Source organism: Eubalaena glacialis, chromosome 14 (genome assembly GCF_028564815.1).
Source record: "Eubalaena glacialis isolate mEubGla1 chromosome 14, mEubGla1.1.hap2.+ XY, whole genome shotgun sequence".
NCBI lineage: Eukaryota > Metazoa > Chordata > Mammalia > Artiodactyla > Balaenidae > Eubalaena > Eubalaena glacialis.
Window position 1 is genome coordinate 72,182,025 of NC_083729.1, and position 23,519 is coordinate 72,205,543.

Genomic DNA, 23,519 nt, shown 5'->3' on the forward strand with positions numbered 1-23,519 from the left:
AGACTTCAGGTTTTTCTGGCTTTTTTGTTTTGGCTGGGTCACTTTCCATAGGAATACAGTTTGGTGTAATTATTTGAGTACTTTATTTCATTGTGTTATTTACAAATGCAAGTGATTAATTAAAACTAAATATTCATAATATAGATTTTATAATCCAAATCTATCTACCTGCTCTATTTATCTATCTATCCTTTCATCCATCATCCACACTTATACATATATGTGCATACATTTATATGTGTTGTATAAGTATATAATATATATAACTATAGTTATGTCACATTATATTCATGAGCCTATACCCATCTATAATAAACATATACTATATATATTCATTGTATGTGCATAAACAGTAGATAGATAGATAGATAGATAGATAGATGATAGCTAGCTAGCTAGCTAGCTAGATAGATAGATAACAGACAGATATACTTATATAGAAGTATTTAGACATGCCCTGGTGACTTTTCATCACGTTTGGAATCTCATACATATTAAAAGTCATTAAAATTGTATTCAAGGGTGACTAATAAAAAATAAGATAATAACAAGTGTTATTGAGGATGTAGAGAAATTTCAACCCTTATAAACTATTGGTGGGAATATAATATGGTGCAGCCATTATGCTAAGCAAACGCTCTACCACTTGAGCTAATTCCCCTGCCTGGTGCAGCCATTATGGAAAACAGGATGGTGGTTCCACCAAAAAAAGTAACAAACAAACAACACCAAAAAAACCTAAACATAGAATTGCTATTAGATCCAGCAATTCCACTGGTGTATACACAAAATAATTGAAAGCAGGGTCTTAAGGAGATATTTGTACACTCATTTTCAGAGCAGCATTATTCACAATAGCTAAAAGATAGAGGCAACCTAAGTGTTCATTAATGGATGAATGAATAAGCAAAAGGTGGTGAATATATACATACATAATAAATACACCATATGTAATATTATTCAACCTTTAAAAAGAAGGAAATTCTGACAAATGTTACAACATGGATAGACCTTGAGAACAGTATTCTAAGTTAGTTAAGCCAGTCATAAAAAGACAAATGTTGTATGCTTTCACTTTGAGGTACTTAGAATAGTCAAATTCATAGAGATGGAAAGCAGAATAGTGACCGGGGGAGGAAGGAATGGGAATTGTTTAGAGTTTCAGTTTTGCAAGAAGAGTTTTAGAGATCTGTTGCACAGTGATGTGAATGTACTTAACACTACTGAACTGCACACTTAAAAACAATAAAGATGGAAGTTTTATGCTACATACATTTTACAACATTAAACTTTAAAAAAATATATTCAGAAAAGAAAATTACAGGCCAATATCAAGGATGAACATAGACACTAAAATCCTCAACAAAATACTAGCAAACAGAATCCAACAACACATTAAAAGGATCACACAGTATGATCAAATGGGATTTATCCCCGGGATGCAAGGGTTCTTCAATATATGCAAATCAATCAATGTGATACACCATATTATTAACAAATTGAAGAATAACAACAGTATGATCAACTCAATAGATGCAGAAAAAGCTTTTGACAAAATTCAACACCAATTTATGATAAAAACTTTCCAGAAAGTGAGCATAGAGGGAATGAACCTCAACATAATAAAGGCCAAATATGACAAAATCATAGCCAACATCGTTCTCAACAGTGAAAACCTGAAAACATTTCCTCTGAGATTAGGAACAAGACAAGGTTGCCCACTCTCACCACTATTATTCAACATAGTTTTGGAAGTCCTAGCCATGGCAAAAAGAAGAAAAAGAAAAGGAATCCAAATTGTAAAAGAAGAAGTAAAACTGTCACCATTTGCAGATGTCACGATACTCTACATAGAAAACCCTACAGATGCTACCAGAAAACTACTAGAGCTCATCAGTGAATTTGGTAAAATTGAAGGATATAAAATTAATACACAATCTGTTGCATTCCTATACACTAACAACGAAAGATCACAAAGAGAAATTAAGGAAACAATCCCATTTACCATTGCAACAAAAAGAATAAAATACCTAGGAATAAACCTACCTAAGAAGGTAAAAGACCTGTACTCAAAAAACCATAAGACACTGATGAAAGAAATCAAAGAAGACACAAACAGATGGAGAAATATACTATGTTCTTGGATTGGAAGAATCAATATTGTGAAAATGACTATACTGCCCAAAGCAATCTACAGATTCAATGCAATCCCTTTCAAACTGCCAATGGTATTTTTCACAGAATTAGAACAAAACATTTTACAATTTGTATGGAAACACAAAAGACCCCGAATAGCCAAAGCAATATTGGGAAAGAAAAACAGAGCTGGATGAATCAGGCTCCCTGACCTCAGACTGTACTACAAAGCTACAGTAATCAAGACTGTATGATACTGGCACAAAAAAAGAAATATAGGTCAGTGGAACAAGATAGAAAAGCCAGAGATAAACCCACACACCTATGGTCACCTAATCTATGACAAAGTAGGCAAGAATATACAATGGAGAAAAGACAGTCTCTCCAATAAGTGGTGCTGGGAAGACTGAACAGCTACATGTAAAAGAATGAACTTAGAACATTCCCTAACACCATACACAAAAATAAACAAAATTGATTAAAGACCTAAATGTAAGGATGGACACTCTAAAACTCTTAGAGGAAAACATAGGCAGAGCACTCTGACATAAATTGCAGCAAGATCTTTTTTGACACACCTTCTAGAGTAATGAAAATAAAAACAAAAATAAACAAATGGGACCTAATGAAACTTAAAAGCTTTTGCACAGCAAAGGAAACCATAAATGAGATGAAAAGACAACCCTCAGAATGGGAGAAAATATTTGCAAAAGAAGCAACTGACAAGGGATTAATCTCCAAAATATGCAAACAGCACATGCAGCTCAATATCAAAAAAAAAAACCCAAACAACCCAATCAAAAATTGGGCAGAAAACCTAAATAGACATTTCTCCAAAGAAGACATACAGATGGCCAACAAACACATGAAACGATGATCAACGTCTCTAATTATTAGAGAAATCCGAATCAAAACTACAATGAGGTATCACCTCACACTGGTCAGAATGGCCATCATCAAAAAATCTATAAACAATAAATGCTGGAGAGGGTGTGGAGAAAAGGGAACCCTCTTAAACTGTTGGTGGGAATGTAAATTGATACAGCCACTACGGAGAATAGTATGGAGGTTCCTTAAAAAACTAAAAATAGAACTACCATATGACCCAGCAATCCCACTCCTGGGCATACACCTGGAGAAAACCATAGTTCAAAAAGATACATGCGCCCAATATTCATTGCATCACTATTTACAATAGCCAGGGCATGGAAGCAACCTAAATGTCTATCAACAAAGGAATGGATAAAGAAGATGTGGTACATATATACTATGGAATATTACTCAGACATAAAAAGGACTGAAATTGTGTCATTTGCAGAGACATTGATGGACCTAGAAACTGTCATACAGAATGAAGCAAGTCAGAAAGAGAAAAACAAATAGTGTATATTAACGCATATATGTGGAATATAGAAAAATAATATAAATGATCTTATTTGCAAAGCAGAAATAGAGACACAGACGTAGAGAACAAACGTATGGATTCCAAGGGGGAAAGTCGGTGGTGGTGGGATGAATTGGGAGATTGGGATTGACATATATACACTACTATGCATAAAATAGATAAATAATGAGAACCTATTATATAGCACAGAGAACTCTAGTCGGTGCTCTATGGTGACCTAAATGGGAAGGAAATCCAAAAAAAGAGGGGATATATGTATACATATGGCTGATTTATGCTGACACAGCGGTGTAAAGCAACTATACTCTAATAAAAAAATAAAATGAAATGAATAAAAAATATATTTACTGAAAAAAAGTCATGGGCATTTATTACATATCAGGTACTTCCTAAGTGCTTTACACATATTTCCATGTTTAATCCTTACAACAACCCTAGGAGGTAGATATTATTGTTATCAACATTTACAGATGGAGAAACTGAGGTGCCGAGTGGTTAACTTGCCATGGTAACCTAACAAGTATCTGGCCCAGGATTCCAGCTCATGGAGTCTAACTGGGAACTGTAAGTTCCTAGGCTAAACTCTCTCCTAACAATCATTAACATATATTGAGCATTTATGATCTTCTTACTATTCTAAGTGCTTTTACGTGTATTAACAGATGTGATCTTATTATAATCTCATCCTTATTTTACAGAGCAGGAAACTAAAGTACCAAGAGGCTGAGAAGTTTGCACAGATCACATAGGTAGTAATGGAGCTAAGACTTGAACTGGGGCAAACAGGTTTCTGCACCCAAAAGGAACAAAACTGTGTGATTTGCAGAGACATGGATGGACCTAGAGACTGTCATACAGAGTGAAGTAACTCAGAAAGAGAAAAACAAATATCGTATAATATTGCTTATATGTGGAATCTAGAAAAATGGTACAGATAAACTTATTTGCAAAGCAGAAGTAGAGGCACAGGTGTAGAGAACAAATGTATGGATACTAAGGGGGGATCGGGGGTGGGATGAATTGGGAGATTGGAATTGACATATACACACTACTATGTATAAAATAGGTAACTAATGAGAACCTACTGTGTAACACAGGGAACTCTACTCAATGCTTTGTGGTGACCTAAATAGGAAGGAAATCTAAACAAAAGGGGATATATGTGTATGTATAGCTGATTCACTTTGCTGTACAGTAGAAATTAACACAACATTGTAAAGCAACTATACTCCAATAAAAATTAATATATATATACATAAATATACATTCACTTATAAATGGAAATAATAAAATAATTTTTAAAGGTACAAAATTGACTTACACTCTGAAAAACTGTCTGCAAATCTATCAAATTCTGAAAGTTTGGCAGTCATGGGGAAAATGTGTTCCTGAATCAAATTCAAGAGATCAAATTCAACTCAAACTCAATTTTCTTAATTAGAAAATTACGGTGATCCTACACCTGAGGTCACCCACATGTTATCCAGAATCTGTTTGTTGTCAGAGATCTAACTGTAATTGGTTTGCATACTCACTCACAGATTATTCCAAATCACCTACATCTTTTCTTTCAGCCTCCTTATAGCTCATGGTCTCAGAAGAGACATTTTGTTCTGTTGAAATATTGATCTAAGAATAAAGTATACCACTTTCTCAAATTCTTCAAAATAGCCGTTCCACAAAGCCTCTGTGAGTATACAGAAATTCTCAAGATTTTTTAGAGATGTGAAACCGGGCAACACAAAGAACTACTACAGGTTTTTAAGGAATACCCTTTCTTAAAATATCCATCAGTATCTCCAAACTGTAGTTGCATTTACCTTTTAATTCATCTGGAACCCTGTCCACACTTTTTTGTATCATTCTTTCTATTCTTTCTCTTTCTTCTGTTTTTGTTCTCTGCATTTTGAAGGATCGTAAAAGCAAAATTTCTTTTCTGTCTCATGCCTAGCATATTTCTTCCTCTATCCTGAAGCCAGGCATTAGGAGTTGTGTGAATTTTAAATAAGGGCACACTTTTTAACCCAAGCAATTTTTATAGCATTTTTTCAAACAAAGGCAGTGTTATTCTTAAGAGTTATCTGATAAATAGAGTTGTTTCCACATAGTTATTATAGAAGAAAAATATTCTAATTCAAATATTAGCAAATGCCATTCAGCTATATAAGGAAAGAACTTGTAATATCATAGGGATGTTACAGAAAGGCTCAAGCATTCAGATTATAAGGACATGTAATACTGTCATTTTTAAATAGTGTAAAATTTCAAATACTGTAAATTTTTAAATACTTTGAAAGATGAAAGGAATAAACATGATTTTAATTGCGCTGAAAACAAATGTCATTACGTTCAAATTTATTTAGTAGAAAATAATTACTTACTAGCATTACTTAGCATAACAGGTAGGGGTTCACATCCTATCAATATGATTTCTTAAATCCTACTAAAGTCAATAGCCAGTATTTTGCTTTACGTGGAAAATTAAAGTCCTTTCCACTGAATAGGAGAAAAACTGGAATAGCTGCTTTCACTGATATTATTTAAAATTTTGGGGGAATTCTAATCAATTTATTTTAAAAATTGAGCAATATAAAGTCATAAATATTTGAATGGAAAAATGAACTTATTATTTTGAAATAATTTATCTGTTAAATTTAAGAGAAACAGGTAAACAACTGGCTCATTATCCAGTGCTAAAGAAACAATCATTATTTTTGTTATTAAATCATATTTAATATTAGAACATATTTTCCAGAATTCAGTGGTAGTGTTTTATTTTTATAACTTACAGAAGTCTTTATTCCTTTTATAGTACTGTAATAAAATATCTAACATTAATTAAATATTTAATATGTTAGGGATTATGCTAAATATTTCACATAAATTATTTCATAAGTAGATAATGTTATCCACATTTTACACATAAAGTGTTTTTCAGAAAAGTTTAAGAAAATTATGCATGTAACATACACAGTTTTCTAGCCATATTTCAAAGATCCTAAGTTCAAAATATTTTTTTCTTAATAATTCTGTTTCTCTCACCAAGTCCAAGTGGATAAATAAAATTATTTCTGCCATAAGATAAATTTAGAGCCCCCAATTGATTGAATGATTGTAAAACAAAAGATAAATTTAGAATTGTCCTTAACTTTATTAAAATATGACTCATTTACAACTTTTGACATTTACCTCAGTTCTATTTCTTAGCACAGGTGAGTGAGATCCTTGTTTTAAAGTGCAATACTGAAGGGACAATGTGAAATGCCATCTTAAAGAAAAACTGCTTGTTTATAAGATATTTGGCATTATCATGAATTTAAACACATAGAAAAACCTGAAGGCAAAATACTTTCAAAGTTTTCCTTCAACACTAAATTTGTGAAGAAGTTGTCAGAACCTATGATGCTTAATTTGAATTGCTAATGTTGAATGTCCACCATGATGGTGTGAATGTTTCAGTACTCCTTCCTCTGATCATTGTCTGTGAAAACATTTTCAATTTCCATCTAGAACAGGAAGTGCAAGTATAGATATGGCCCAGGGAAATCTGAAGGGCTTAGCCAGAAAACTAAAACTATCAAGTTTTAGTTTTGATAGTAGTCCCAACCATTTATTTAAGAAATAATAGATTAGGCCTAAATTGTTTTAATCAAATGGATAGTGATATCCCTGAGGCTAACACTAATCTTTGCATAGATCAGTGTGATGTTATAATAAGATGATAATCATACTTATCCTCAAGGCTTCTGGTCATTTGTGATATCCAGGATAGGTCCAAAGCTTTAAATTGCAGAGTGCAAAGGCAATTACAATCTGGAACAAAAGAGGAGTGAGCTTTATATGAGACCTGAATTCTGATGGTGTTTGTTTGCTGCATCTGCTATGCAAGGCCATCATTTCTCTTTAACTCCAAAGTTATTCTGCACTTCCGAGCACTCTTTCAGTTAAGAATCGATATATTTTACCTTCTTTCTACTTACTTTTTCTTTATCAGTGTTCACACATAAGTTATCTTAATTAGGGAATTCCTATGTTGATATAGTAATAGTTCTTCTATTGCGTACCAAAGGTCTCTTTGATGGGTTTTTCTGTGTAAAGTGATTCAGATATAGTCTTCAAAGTACAGTTGGCCCTTGAACAATATGGACATAGGCCCTCCCCACAGTCAGAAATCTGCATACAACTTATAGTTGGGCCCTCCCTATACACAGTTTGTCCATACCTGAATTCACGATCTGCAGATAAAACCAACTGAGGATTGAGTCGTGCTGTAATATTTACTATTGAAAAAAATCTGCATGTAAGTGGACAAATGAGGATGGTTCAAGGGTCAACCCTATTGTATGCTTTGAATTCAGTTCAAATCACACTGTGCATGCTGAATAAAGCCTGCTATTGAGGAAAATAATGTCATGATACAGTATAATACGATATGACATTGTCAAGGGAAATAATAAACCAATCTATAATAGAAAGAAAAAAGAGTTTTATTTAAGCCAAGCCGAGGACTATAGCCTGGGAGACACAGATACAAGAAGCACTTGAATTGTGTCCCACTGAACTACGAAATGGGGGAGGCTTATAAAGGCAAACCACAAAATTCCATAAGTTGTTTGTCAAGAATTATAATTGGAGCTGGCAAGAAGCAAAGGTGCTTGTTAAGCAAGGATTTTTTGGGTTCTGAAATGGTTGCATAGTTACAAAGGAGACAATTTTGCTACTGGCAGCTGTTAGCAGATACTGTTTTGAGAAAGGCTGGTGGTGTCCTTGAGCCTAAATATAGTTCAGAAAGTTCAAGTTCTCAGTAATGCAGAAACATGTCTGAAATCATATACACAATGGCCACCTGGCTCCATCCTGGATGCCTGAATCACCGTTACTCCACTTTAATTTTTAAATGCGTTCTTTTCTTTAATGTTTAATGCAGATGTATAATGCGTTTTTGACAGTGCACAAAACAGGCTGTTCTGGTTAGAATAAAGTTAAGGTAAATCATGTATAAGCCAAAATGACTTTCCCATATTTCAAAATGTGAAAATTTCTTCCATCAAATGGTGTTATGTTAGTATCTGACTATTTACAGAAACCAACACAGGTAATCCTTCTAAATATTTTAAGATCTCTAGCTTCCACATGTCATAATAATAATTTTTTAATGTTTTTGATTCCTTCTTCAAGTGGCAATATTTACATTAGCTGCAGCCCTTCTACTATTTCTCAAATTGTGTGATGTTCCCAATCCAAATACTTTTCATTTTTTCCTTCTCTTTTGGAGTTTCTTTAAGCTATTGAAAGCACCAAATGAACAAATACTATATTTGTTTTATCAATAGGTATCATTTCTCTGCAGAGCTAATGGAAATTCTTTTTTGGAATATGTATTCATGTATGTTATGGCAATTTCAATAATGCTTAATGAAAATCTTCTCCATCTATAACCCATAAATGATGAAATGCCTAGCACATTATCAACCTTATCTACTTCATGCATAGGAACTTTATTGTTGTGGTTTTTATATTATAATTAGTATCTTGGAATAGATTGGCAAACACACATGCCATATCTTCACCTGCATATTAATTCTGAGTCAAGGTAGTACAAAACAGAGACAATGAAAACACATCAAGACATTTAGCTAAAGTTTGTGCCAGCCTAGTTACAAACAGTAAATTATTATTTTCAAGTTTTAAGTCATAATGAGATTTCTCAACTTCACTTTACCTTGTCTCCTGGATACTTGTTGATTTACCTGTTACATTAATGTTTCTAAAATATTACCATGAGGCCTAATCCCAACAATTTGAAGCAATTTTTAAAACCTGAATTCATTGTCCCATCTTCTTATTTCTAACTATCGAACTGCTAATTATATGTTGCTATCTTGGGTTAGCTGGGATATTATTATATATTATTTAGTAATTATACACAGTAAATAAAATTTTTGCTGATCATCAAATTACTGATTATCAACATACTTGCCCAATTAGTTCTAAATCACCTGATGTTCTTTAAAGAAGTCTTTGCAAAATCTGAGTTTCAAAGGTCTTAAACCTTCATACAACCTGCCTGCGAGGACATGGGGGAATGAGAGTGATAGTAGTCACCTTCAGGTATAAGAACCACCATTAGGTATTTTTATATGGTCAGGATCAGGACTTTAGCCCAACAGCAAGACAAGGAGGTCAGGCCATCTTAACTTGGTACTGAGCCTTTGTTAGCTTGGGCCCAATTCTCTCCATACTCCAGTGTGATTTTTCCTGAGTATACACGGTAACTTCCCTACTCTCCCTCTTTTCCACCTGCCTCTACAAAATTACTTGTAATTTTTGAAGTTTAAAGATTTATCTAAGTATGAATTTTCTCCCTACATTTGTTATGCTTATGCCTAGTTAAGGCTCTTTCAATCTAATAATTTTTGTTCTTTCTTTCTGGGAAATTCTCATATTATTTCTTTAATACCTCCCTTCTATTGATTTTTTTCCTTCTCTTTTTCTAGATCACTGTTTTAGTCTACCTGAGCTGTTATAACAAGATGCCACAGGTTAGGTAGCTTATAAATGACAAAAATTTATTTCTCACAGTTCTGGAACATAGAAATTCCAAGATCAAGGTGCTGACATGGGTGGGTTCTGGTGAGAGCCTTCCTGCAGCTTCATGGCCAGCACCTTCTTGCTGTGTCTTCACGTGCTAGAAGGGGCAAGCTCGCTTCCTGTGGTCTCTTTTCTAAGGGCACTAACCCCATTCATGAGGGCTCTACCTTCATGAGCTAAGTACCGCACAATGGTCCCACCTCATAATATTATCACTTAGTGTTAGGTTTCAACATAGGAATTTGGGGGACACAAACATTTAGACCATACCAATCACTTATAACTCCCTGGAATAATCTATATGTCTTATCTTTCCTCTTATAAATTTTGGCTCTAAATTCTGCAAAATATTCTCAAAAGAGTCATCCAACTCTTCTTCTTACTAATAGTTTTTTAAAAAATTAATGCTATTTCTTTTCTTTGTTGTGTCATTTTTCATTGTATTATAACTTGTTTCATGCAAGCAATAATGTCATATACCTTGGAGTGCATTAGTTGTTATAATCTGTCTTTTTTGCCATTCTTACATGTCTGTACTTGTAGTTCATTTTTTTAATGTATAAGTAACATTTTAAAAATTCTAGAACAGTTTTAGATTTACAGAATTATTTCAATGATAGAGATTTCTGTTATACCCACAGCCTGTTTGCCTATTTTTGACATTTTACATTAATATGATGCATTTATCACACTGAATCTATTATTATTATTAATGAAAGTCCATACATTAGTCTTATATCCTCAGTGTTTTCCTAATGTCCTTTTTCTTTTCCAAGCTCCCACCTAGACACCAAGTTACATTTCATCCTTATGTCACCTTAGGTTCCTCTCTCTGTCTGTTTTTGCTCAAACAAATTAACACAAACTGGGTGGCTTAAAAACAGCAGAGACTTATTCTATTACAGTTCTAGAGGTTAGAAGTTTGAAATCAAGGTGTTGACAGGGCCAAGATCTCTGTAAAATCTCTATAGGAGAATCTGTTTCATGCCTTTCTCTTAGCCTTGGGTGTCGCCAGTAATCCTTGACATTCCTTGGCTGGTGAATGCAACACTCCAATTTCTGCCTCCATTGTAACTTGGTCTTCTTCCTTGTGTATCTGTATCTGTCCCTTCTTCTCTTATAAAGACACCAGTCGTATTGAATTTTTCTCTAGTATAGTAAGTTGGAAGCTTAGATTATTCCTTTTATAATGTTTTTTTAAAGATGTGACTTTAATGCTATAAAGATCCTAAGTACTGTGTTCTCTGCACCTCACAAATTTTGATAAGTCGTATTTTTATTTTATTCATTCCACACACTTTTGAATTTCTCTTGGGACTTTTCTTTGACCCATGTGTTATTTAGAAGTGCATTGTTGAATCTCCAAATATTTGGGTATTTTATAGCTACCTGTTATTGGTTTCTAGTTTAATTCTATTGTGGTGTGAGAACATACCTTGTATGATATCTACTCTTTTAAATTTGTTGAGATGTGTATTATGACCTGGAAATTGGTCTCCCTTTTGGAATGTTTCATGTAAGCTTGAGAATAATATATTTTATACTATTGTTGGATATAATAGTCCATATATATCAATTATATCCAATAGATTAATAATTTTTATGTCAACTAAATGCTACAGATTTTTGATTCATTTAATTTTTCAATTACTGAAAGAGGAGTGTTGAAGTTTCAACAGTAACCATAGATTTTTCTATTTCTCAATTCAGTTTTATCAATTTTATCTCACCTACTTGAGACCATTTTAGGTGCATATACATTATAATTATTCCATCTTATTGGAAAATTGATCCTTTTATTATTATAATACCAGTATCCCTGATAATTTTCCTTGATCTGGAGTCTGCCTTGTCTAAATTTATCACATATAATGGAACTTTTTTGATTAGTGGTAGCATCATACATCTTTCTCCATCCTTTACTTTTCACTTTTCTGAGTATTAACATTTAAGGTGGGTTTCGTAGGCAACATATAGTTAGTTGGGTCTTGTTTTTTTAATGTTTTTGCTACTCTGACAGTCTCTATCTTTTAACTGGTATATTTAGATGACTTACATTTTAAATGATTATTGATATAGTTGGATTCATATATACATGTTTTCATTTTCTATTAGTTGATTGCTTTATTTTTTCTCCATTTTCAAGTATTTTATGTTTTTAATTGAGCATTTTATATGATCTCATTCTCCCTCTTCCTTTAGCATATCAATTATACTTATTTTTTTTTTAATTTTGTAAGTGATTACCCTTTGCAATACACTTTCCCCCCTATTTTATTGGTATATTATTGACATAAATCACTATGTAAGTTTAAGGTGCACAGCATCATGGTGTGAATCACATATATTGTGAAATGATTACTGCAATGAGTTTACTAATTAACTTCATGTTCAAATAACACTATACCACTTCACAAGTAGTGTAGTTACCTTATACAGATAATTTTCAATTTCTCCCCCCTTCTCATCATTCACTGCTGTTATTCATTTCACTTAACCATATGTTTTAATCATCCAATACATTGGTAATACATTATTACCTCAATAAACAGTTATCTTTATATTAATTAAAAATAATTTTAAAACAATTTTACTTATTTCCTCTCCTATACTCTTCCTTCCTTTACATAGATCTAAGTTTCTGATCTATATCACTTTCCTTCTGCAAAAAAAAAGGTCTTTTAACATTTCTCACAAGACCGACAAGATGGGAGTGCATTTTACTTGTTGCAAGCCTTTTCCATATTGAAGCTGAGATAGAAGTGAGTACATTAATTTTTAAGCAGATTATTTCCAGAATCTCTTCTGTTTCCTTAAGAGGTTGTTTTTCCAGTTTACCTTAGTGCTTTTCTTTCTTGTCATATGTGTTTCCTATGTGATATTGTAATATTTATAGATCTGCTTTTATTTAAGAAGCAATAATTGTGTTGGTTACTTTGTGTATTTATATGCATTTTCTCTACCATTGTATATGTAGGTTTCTTTCCTTAAAAAGTTTTCCCCATAAATTAGAATATTTCACTGGGGCTCCATGAAAGAGGTCAGTGGAATGGTGGGCTCAAGTGTTTTCATTAAATGAGAAGGCTGACCTTTACAGGGATTACTTTCAAGAGCTGGAATAAAAAATAATTATTCTAGAGGTGCCTATACCATACCAATAGCATTATTTTTGAAGATGATTAACTTTACTTAAAGAAACATTTTTTGGTATTTCCCTAGTGATGAATGACATGTGATAAAATTCTTTTGACAGACTTTTGATCAGTGGAACAATTTTCACAACCCCTTTTCACTCGATATATACTTTATATATCCAGTCCAAGTCTCTCTGAGGTTTCCCCTTCTCCAATTCAAAATATTATGTCCAGGTTTGGAATAAGAAAATTAAACTATTCTCTTATTTACTTACTCAAAAGAACTTGTCTTAGTTAAAACATTTTATATGAATGAAGGAGTATAAATATACGTTTATATGATTATAGTTCTCCATTTGGCAAAGTTATCATAGACAATATTCATTAAAAAGTCTCATATTCTTATAGTCATCAACAAAAGTGAATAAATCAAAAATGATTTTTAAATGCCTTTGTGTACACACACCAGCCTCTAAGAAAAGTGCAATTACACACACACACACACACACACACATTCCAAAATGAGTCAAGGACAGAAAATTGAGTCATAGTGCTCAGGGATTAAGACATTGATGGAAAAGCTAAAAAGGATAAGCATTCTTGCATGCATAGAGAAGTTTTTTTATTTTTTTTTTCTTTGCCTTTCCGTCTCTTGAAGCTCATTCTCTGTATGACTGGAATGATTGTAAAAAACATTGGCCTATCCTTTGGATGAAGTCAGTGCCAATATGGGACTCTAGTTTTTATGAAAGGAGACTTGCAGAGCAAATATTCCCCAGCCCAGTTCTCCAGAAGGAGGCCATTCAGGGGTTAAGGCCAAATAAGGCAGTCTTTAGCGATCTCTCAGCAACATTATACTCTCAGGAATATGTAACAAAGGGATTTCTCTATTGCTATGCAACAAATTACTACAAATGAATCAGCTTAAGACAGCTTATCTGAGTCCTCTGCTCAGGGTGTCACAGGTCTGCAATCAAGGTTTTGACTGGGCTGCTTTCTCATCTGGAGACTTGACTAGGGAAGAATTCACTTTCAAGCTTATGTAGGTTGTTTGCAGAATGCTCTTCACGGCTGCATGACTGTGGGATCCAGTGTTTTTCTGACATGCTGAAGAGTGCATGGAGGTCCTAGGGGCTGCCCCCAGTTCCTAGAGGCTTCCATCATTTCCTTGTCATGAGGGCTTCCTAACATAGTACATATTTTGTCAATCCAACAAGGAGACTCTTTCTCACTTTAGTCAGCTTAGACAGAGTTTTATAAACATATAATCAAGTAAGTGACCTCCAAGGACCTTTGCCACATAACATAAACTGATCCTGAAGATGACATTCCAACACCTGTGCCATACTCAGTTGGTTAGAAGCAAATTACAGGTCCAACCTAGACTCAAGCGGAAGGATTTTATGGGCTGGGAACACTGAGTTGCCAAAACATCTGTCCATCTTAACCTGGTTGGGTTGCAGTCATTAACCTTGCATCCTGACCATCTCCATCTTTCCATTAGAAGTTTAACTAGCTTATGCTGTATATCATCAGTTTGTGACCAGTGTTTATGCAAAACATTATAATTTATGGGATTGAGATCTCCAAGAACAAGAAAAATTATCTTTGGCAAAATCAAATTTGGAGTTTCAAATTTAATTTCTTTTTCAAATTTTTAAAAAAATTCAGATTTTAAAATTAGGGCAAGATCAGTGGTTGGGATCAGCCATTGGCAGGGAACTCACCCTGAAGACACATTTGCACATCTAGCACATTATTTTCACTAGTAAGAATCCTGTTTGGAAGAGAATTGAACTGATTTAATGAACAGAGCATGAAGAATTTATATGCACAAGCATTTGAACTGATGGGTGATATATCATTTACCAGTCAGGCTATCTTTGGTTTCTTATTCTTTTATATAGTGACAGCTAAGAAACTGGAATGACATCAAATCTTCAATATGTTCATGCATAATTAAAATCCAAAATATGAGTTCAAACATAATGTATTTGAGAAGGAATATATTTAATAAATAAACAAGGAAAATAAGTGTGAAAAATAATGTGTATTCCCCTTATATTGAGAAGAAGATAAAAACTGGAATTATCACAAAGAAAAGCATCAAGGAAGAAGTTTGAAAATCTGTTTTTGGAACACTTTCCCTCAAAGAATTAGATTTGTCAGAAGCAAAAGGAAAACCACAGTTAGCAAGTTAAAAAAAGTCTTCAGAATTTAGTACGTGAACAAAAAGTAAAGTTCAGACTTTGAAATAAGAACATCAGAAACTCAGGAAGATACAGGAGCAACTTAAAAACAAATTTTGATCTTGTGGTCAAGAACAAAATTCTGGGCTAGAATAGAGAAAAGAGGATCCAACAAATTCTTTTAACCTACATGTGGTAGGAGAAGAAAGGGGCCAAGTTAAGCAAGAGGTAAAAATTTTAAAACACAGATAAACTTTCATAAAGCAGGTAGATATACACCATGCAGAAATAAAATGTAATAGAAAGGTTTTGCTACTATTTGAAAAGAGAATCAGCATAGGAGTGTTTATGCAGTTTTCATTTTGAAAAAGTTTTAACAAGGTCTTGGATATTCATGTTCACAATTTTGTATCAAAGCACAGGATAAGCATGCTGTTCCTTACAGCTTTAGGTTGCACAGCTACTGCATCCTCTGTTCAGTAATCTATTGTTGTGAGTTCCAGCTAGGAAAAGTTGGAAATTAAAAGTTGGGGATCTATCTTCTGATAGATCAAATTTAAAGGCTGAAGGAATTTAGAACCAAAGATGGAAGTATTGCAAAAGTATTAGCAGATGAAATAAATTCAGATTTCTGCTAAAAATTAAAAAGAAAATTGGTAAAATAAGCTGCAGATGACTACTATGGGGAATGTAAGGCAGAGACAGACAAAGAGGGCAGCAGCTCTACCCAAAATTCAATCTTGAAAGTAAAAAAAAAAAAAAAAAAAAATGTAGAGAGGAATGTAGACAAAGAAAGGGAGTTAAGAAGTTTTCATATTTAGGATAATACTGAGGAAAATGTTGGGAACTACTCTCACCATCAAATACTTTTACATTCTGTCAAAGAAAAGTAATATATATCAGTGGTAAATTTCTCCTTTAGATTATGGAAAACTTAGAGTCACATTCTTAGGTATTTGATGATAAATTACTCCAAATGAGATTTTCAAGTTCAAAGACAACTGGGTACACAAGAGGAGCTAAACCGATGACCTCTTTCTTAGTCTCCCCTTTCTCCCTCTATTTCTCCTCCCTCTCCTCCTTCTTTCTTTCTTTTTCTTCTCTTCTTCATTGCATATCACATTTTTCCTAATTAACATTCAAGATATGTGATTGGCAGATACAATATAAGTAACATATGTTTGATGGCAACACATACTAAATTATAATACATATATTTTGCTTGGAAATGGTATTTTGTATATACTGTAAGCATCTGAAATTGTTTTGATTGGTCCTTGATTTTTTTCCAGTATAATATTTTTGACTAGATTAATTAATTTCAAAAGATATTTCTTGGTATCTACAATGGGACTTTCATACAAATATTGATATGATAAATGGCATAGGAACATTGATTTAGTCACTCCTTCAGTAGGAACAAATCTGGTTAAATTGTTAATCCAAGTCCGTGGTGATTTTTCTAATAGTATCATAGGAGACTATAAATAGTAGTATATTATATTATTAGGATTCATTTATAAATTTCAATAAGTATATTTTACTGTGACAGACTGACTTTATGGTCCCTGTGGGAAGAGAATTGTCAGAAGTAGAAAACTGAAATTAAAAAAAAAGGCAATTAGGCATTAGGCCTCATTGACAATTTAAATACTGTCATGTTTGAGAGGTTAATCCATGGTCCCAGATATTTAGAGGTTTAGCTGAGGGAGGCTATATTTATATCCTTGATGAGGAGTCAATGGCCCACAACTGAAGATGGCAAGTTTCATGTTAATCTAATACTGTATGTGATTTTTCCCTTACTGTTTTATTCAGCAGTTTGGAGTGTGTTAATTTAGTTCTCTACTTCTCTTTAGGGAATCTTCAAACAAAAACAGATTTTAAAAAAATGAAATACAGCACTGAATCCACCAACCTTTCCTTTAGTCCCTGGTAGATCTTATCATCATTTATTTGAACTAATTTCAGAGGCTGATTACTTCCCAGTTAATTTTTATATAAAACAAAAAAATCCATCATTGTTTTGACAAAATTTTCTTTTGAAAGCTCTGCTTCATATGCCTAATGAACTGGAAAATATCTGTGTCCCTGATTCTATGCCAACAACAATAAATGAAAATATCATATAGGGACATTTTTCCCTCTCAACACTTGCATAATAATATTTAATTATAATTAAGTAAAATTATAATTAAGTCCATAGTATATTGTGCATCCTTTTTTAATGGATTTCTCAACTTCTGCCCTATTAACATTTTAGATTGGATAATTCTTTTTGTGGAGGACTGTCCTGTGCATTGTAGAAAGATCATCCACACACCTGGTCTCTGCCCTTGATGCAAATAACATTTCTTCTACTTACGACAACAAAAAATGTCTCCTGAGGTTGCAAATATTCCCTGGGGAACAGAGTAACCCCCCCCCCCTTCACATTGGTAACCACTGCTTTAAATTGACCGTGCAAATATCAGTTTTAAATTCATAACATATTTGAAATAATAATGTGAGAGTTTCATAAAGAAATAGTTATTTAATTTAGGATAAAAATGTCTGGAATCTATGTATCTAAATTACTTCTCTAAAATTCTAATGAAACAAGAAATAAAAAATATAAGAAAATTCATGTCAGCTCTAAAAAAACAGGGAGTATCATTGTCTATTAGTTAGAATCTTTGGTGGATGCTTTGTTTACTTGTTTTTGCTTTTATTTTAGTACAGAGTACACTGAATTCTTGTCTATTCTGAAAGTAGATTAAACAAATCTTTTACTTTATGTGATATCTATCTGAGTTGAAAGAGAAAGTGATACTCAGCAGAATTGCACCAACATCATTTAGAATAGAGGACCAGGAAATGGAAGATGTCATAGACTAGTTGGTGGTCATAAAAAGACAAACACTGACATTATGAGGGGTTTCGAGATACACGACAAGATTCACCCTTCAGTAGTTTACTCTTAGTTTGTGTTCAGCATAAAGAGTAAGAGAAATAAGCAGAGAATTTTATCATATGGCATCTATATTTGAGCAGGGTGTCAAATAGAGAGACAATTTGTATCATTACACACACATAAAAGCAAACTTAGACAATGATGAAATTACCTGAGTGTTGATGGACTTTCACACTACTCTCCCATTAGCCACTTGACCTCTTTTCTTGTAAAATAATTTCTTGGAATTAATTATGTTAATTCCATATTTCCCTTAATCTTTATATGAGATTTATATATTTGAACAGAGAATGAAAAAATATCACATAGGATCTATTGATACATTAGTTCCTGACATTGTACAAACTTAGAGCCTCACTGCAGGAAATTCAAAAAGAGAAAAATCACCAGACAAAAAAAAGATGAAATTACTCAAACTAATTTGAGGAATTGGAGAAAATATTCCTTATGAAATATACTTACTGTAAGAAAGAGGTTCAAAAATCTGGATAATAATTTTTAAAACTTCCAATTTGCATCTGCTAATGACATTTGAGATGGCATGTTATCTATGAAATGAGAATAATCTGAAATCAGAAAAGATTGTATTTTTAGCTAAAATGTATGACTTGAATATCAAAAGGCATAATAGAGAAAACAGCACATTGCATCCTTCAGAAATCTACATCCTACAAATCCACTGGAATTGTAGCATGTTATAGGATAATCTGGCTTAGTGTTTCTCCATTTGTCTCCATTCTCACATGCCTTCCTACCAAGGTAAGGACACTTTGTAGGTGAACAAGTGTGTATTGATAGACTACAATCCATCTTTATCTCTTTGGTTACTCACTTAAGTTGTTTATTAGGAATTGGTACTAAGAGCTCACTTTCAGGATATAAGTTTTCACAAACTGTTTGCATTTTACTACTTTTATATTGAGCACCTACTACATGTCAGATATTTTGATAGGAGTTGAGGATAGAATAACTTTCATAGCACACAAAATCTCTGTTCTTGTGGCACTAACATGTCATTTGAGGAAACAGAAAAAAAATTATTATACACTATATTTATATCAATGTGGAAGGCTGAATAACTTTCCCCTCCCACCAAAAAAGATGCAGTCACGCTAATCCCTGGAACCTGTGAATGTACTACCTTAAGTTGTAAAAGGCAATTTTCATTTATGACTAAATTAAGAAGATGGTGATATTATCCTAGATTATACAGATGGGTCCAGTGAAATCACTGAGATCTTAGAGAAGGAAACAGAAGTTTAGATACATAGAAAGAGAAGAAAGCAACTTGAGCGAGAGAAGATGCTACATCACTGGCTTTGGAGATGGAGGAAAATGCCATGAGACAAGGAATGCCGTCAACCTCTATCAGCTGTTGGGGAAGGTATGGAATGGCTTCTCCCCTAGAGTCACCAGAAGGAATGCAGACCTGACTGTAACTTGATTTTAACCCAGTTATACTTATTTCAGGTTTCTGATCTCTAAAACTGTAAGATAATAAATTTATGTTGTTTTAAGCCACTAAGTTTGTGGTGATTTGCTATAACACCTCTTAGCGTTATAAGTGTCGCTTAGTGTTGCTATAGTGACAAGAGGAAACAATACAAACTGTTTAAATATTGTTAAGAAAAATTAAACATAATAAGGAAATAGAGAGTGATAGCTATTTTAAATAAAATGGACAAGCAAGAAAGAACTTCTTGATGAGGTGTTATTTGTACACAGGCAGGAATGAAGTGAAGAAATAAAATAAGTAAATAGCTAAGGCAATACAAGGCCAAAGAAGTACAAAGTCTGTGACCAGAGAATGTATTGGTTGTATTATAAGGAGAGAAAAAGTACCAGTGTCACTGAAGTGCAGTGAACATCAAGGAATCTAGAAGGAGTACAATGGAAAAGATGAATGATCCAGATTGTTCTGGTAATCTGTGGGCCAAAGTAAACTCATGGCTTTTATTTTATGGGTGATAAGAAAATCTGGGATATTTTGAGAAGAGCAATGACATATTATAAAAAGATTACTGCAGCTTCTCTGTAAAGAAGAAACTATTATGTCCAAGAAGCCTGTTGCTGTTGTTTAGACAGGGATTATAGAAACATGGTTGCTACCCATATAAAAACACCTTTATTTATGCTTTTGAACATATCCTAATTTAACAAAACAGACTTAAACCTGACATTAATAAAAGCAACATTTAATTTAGTAAATAGAGTACAAAATAAAATTCTGTTCTGCATATTTTGTAGAGTTGTGTTTGAAAATATGTCTCCCACTTAGAGCAGAAACTTCATCAACACATTAGCTTTAATGAAAGAGTTGATACATAAACAAAAACAAAAGAGAATAAACAAATCTATCACAAAACACCCACCTCATGTACAGTAATTATGTTTGTGTGTAGTGAAGTATTTCTACTTTTAAAAGAATTGAAAAGACACATAAAAAAATATTAATATATTTACTTTTCTAAAATATTTAAATGTCATAATCCTCTGAAAAATTATTTTACTCTTAATGCTTAATTTTTGAAATAACATTCAGAGCTCTTTCATTCAAGATGAATATACAAGGAAAAAATTTTACCAAATCTCATGTATAATTATTTTACATCCTTTTAAAACATGGATATAGAATAATGATAGAAATAGAGAGATTTCTCCTCAAGAGAGGATAACAGATTGGAAATGAAAATAGTTTGTGCTGTAGGTAGGTAAGCATAAACCTTTACCCATGGCCAAAGAGAATGGAAATTCTGATGAGATAGATGTAGTGTAAATGATCAAATGAGGCAAAAATTGAGAGACTAACCTAGTTTGCACTAACAGGTATAATTATGCAAGTTAAAGAATAAGATTTTGTTCCAATTGTGTTCTAGTTCTTAATATAAGCCCAGAGCAAAAAATATTCATCACGGAGGTAACTCCTCCTGCAGAAGCTCTTTAGTCACTTCTCTAATCCTTATGTCATCCAAGACCTCCAGATTTATATAACACAACTGTACCTGGATGCCTCATAGGCTTCTAAAACACGGTGTCATCAAAGGAGATATCTTGACTCATTCCAGTCAGGATGGCCATCATCAAAAAATCCACAAACAATGAATTCTGGAGAGGGCATGGAGAGAAGGAAACCCTCCTACACTGTTGGTGGAAATGTAAATTGGTACAGCCACTATGGAGAACAGTATGGAGGTTCCTTAAAAAACTAAAAATAGAACTACCATATGACCAAACGATCCCCCTCCTGGACATATATCTGGAGAAAAACATGCTCCAAAAGAATACATGCACCCCAGTGTTCACTGCAGTGCTGTTTACAATAGCCAAGACATGGAAGCATCCTAAATATCCATCAACAGAGGAATGGATAAAGAAGATGTGGTACATATATACAACTGAATATTGCTCAGCCATTAAAAAGAATGAAATAATGTCATTTGCAGCAACATGGATGGACCTAGAGATTGTCATACTGAGTGAAGTAAGTCAGACAGAGAAAGAGAAATATCATATGATGTCACTTATATGCAGAATCTAAAAAAAAAGATACAAATGAACTTATCTACAAATCAGAAACAGACTCACAGACTTAGAGAATGAACTCACGTTTACCAGGGTGGAAGGGTTGGGGGAAGGGATAGTTAGGGAGTTTGGGATTGACATGTACACACTGCTATATTTTAAATGGATAACCAACAAGCACCTACTGTATAACACAGGGAACTCTCCTCAATGTTATGTGGCAGCCTGGATGGGAGGAGAGCTTGGGGGAGAATAGATACATGTATATGTATGGCTGAGTCTCTTTGCTGTGCACCTAAACCTATCACAATATTGTTAATCAGCTATACTCCAATATAAAATAAAAAGTTAAAAAAAAAAAATCTTGAGAGGACTAGCCATACAGGAAATATAATTTTAATACATGTTAAAATTTTAAAAAATACTCCAATAAAAATTAATTTTAAAAAATAGATAACTAATGAGACCCTACTCTATAGCACAGGGAACTCTACTTGATACTCTGTGGTGACCTAAATGAGAAGGAAATCCAGAAAAGAGGAAATATATGTATATGTATAGCTGATTCACCTTGCTGAACAGTAGAAACTAACACAACATTGTAAAGCAACTATACTCCAATAAAAATTTTTAAAATAAATAAATAAATAAATAAAAAGAAAATTACCATTTCATAGTCCTTAATGGAAAAAAAAAAAAAAGAGATATCTTAATTTCCCTCATAGACAAAACATGTTCCAGCTTTGGCCACTGGGAGTTAGTTCTGGTATTCCTTTTAAATACCCCCATTAGTATGTGTGTGTGTGTGTGCGTGTGTGTGTGTGTGTGTGTGATTATCATTCTCTTCTCCTGACAGAGCAATGAGGGGCTCTTTCAACTTGGAAGCATAATGGGGTCCGTAGAGGTAAAACTCAGAAATGTGTGGAACACTCCTCTGACTATGACCCCCAGGAGTTTCTCACTGCCACATAAGTTGTCATTCAGTCAGCAGTTCCTCAAAATTACCATTTAATTTTTGCTACACAGCTCTCAGCTGTGACTCTCTGGATGTGCCTGCTTCTACAGATTTCTGCAACCTCACTTCTCTGATGGTTCCAATAAAATTCATTAATGTTTATTATGTTTAGCTTTTTCTTGTTGTAAGGACAGGAGTGACAATTTCCAATTTCCTTTACATTTCCAGCTTTAAAATGGGAGTTTCTCATGTGTTGTTTGTTTTTTTTTAAATTTCCCTGATGTTAATGATGTTGAGCACATTTTATGTGGTTAGCCAATTGACAATGATTGTGTACGTGTGTGTGTGAAAAAAAATGCCAGTCAAAGGAATAGAAATAATATTTGCTATATATATTAATGATAAAGATTTGAATCCAGAAAAAAGAAACTCTACAAGTCAGTAGGAAAGAGACAAACAATCCAATATAAAAGATGCTCTTGGTGTCGTTTCTCTATCATCAAGATTTATTGCCCATGTATACAAAACATCCCCTAAATCTATCCAGTTTTCTTATTCTGTACTTTCACCATCATAATCCAACATTCCATCATCCTTTACCTGAACACTGTAATTACCTCCATATTTAGCCTTT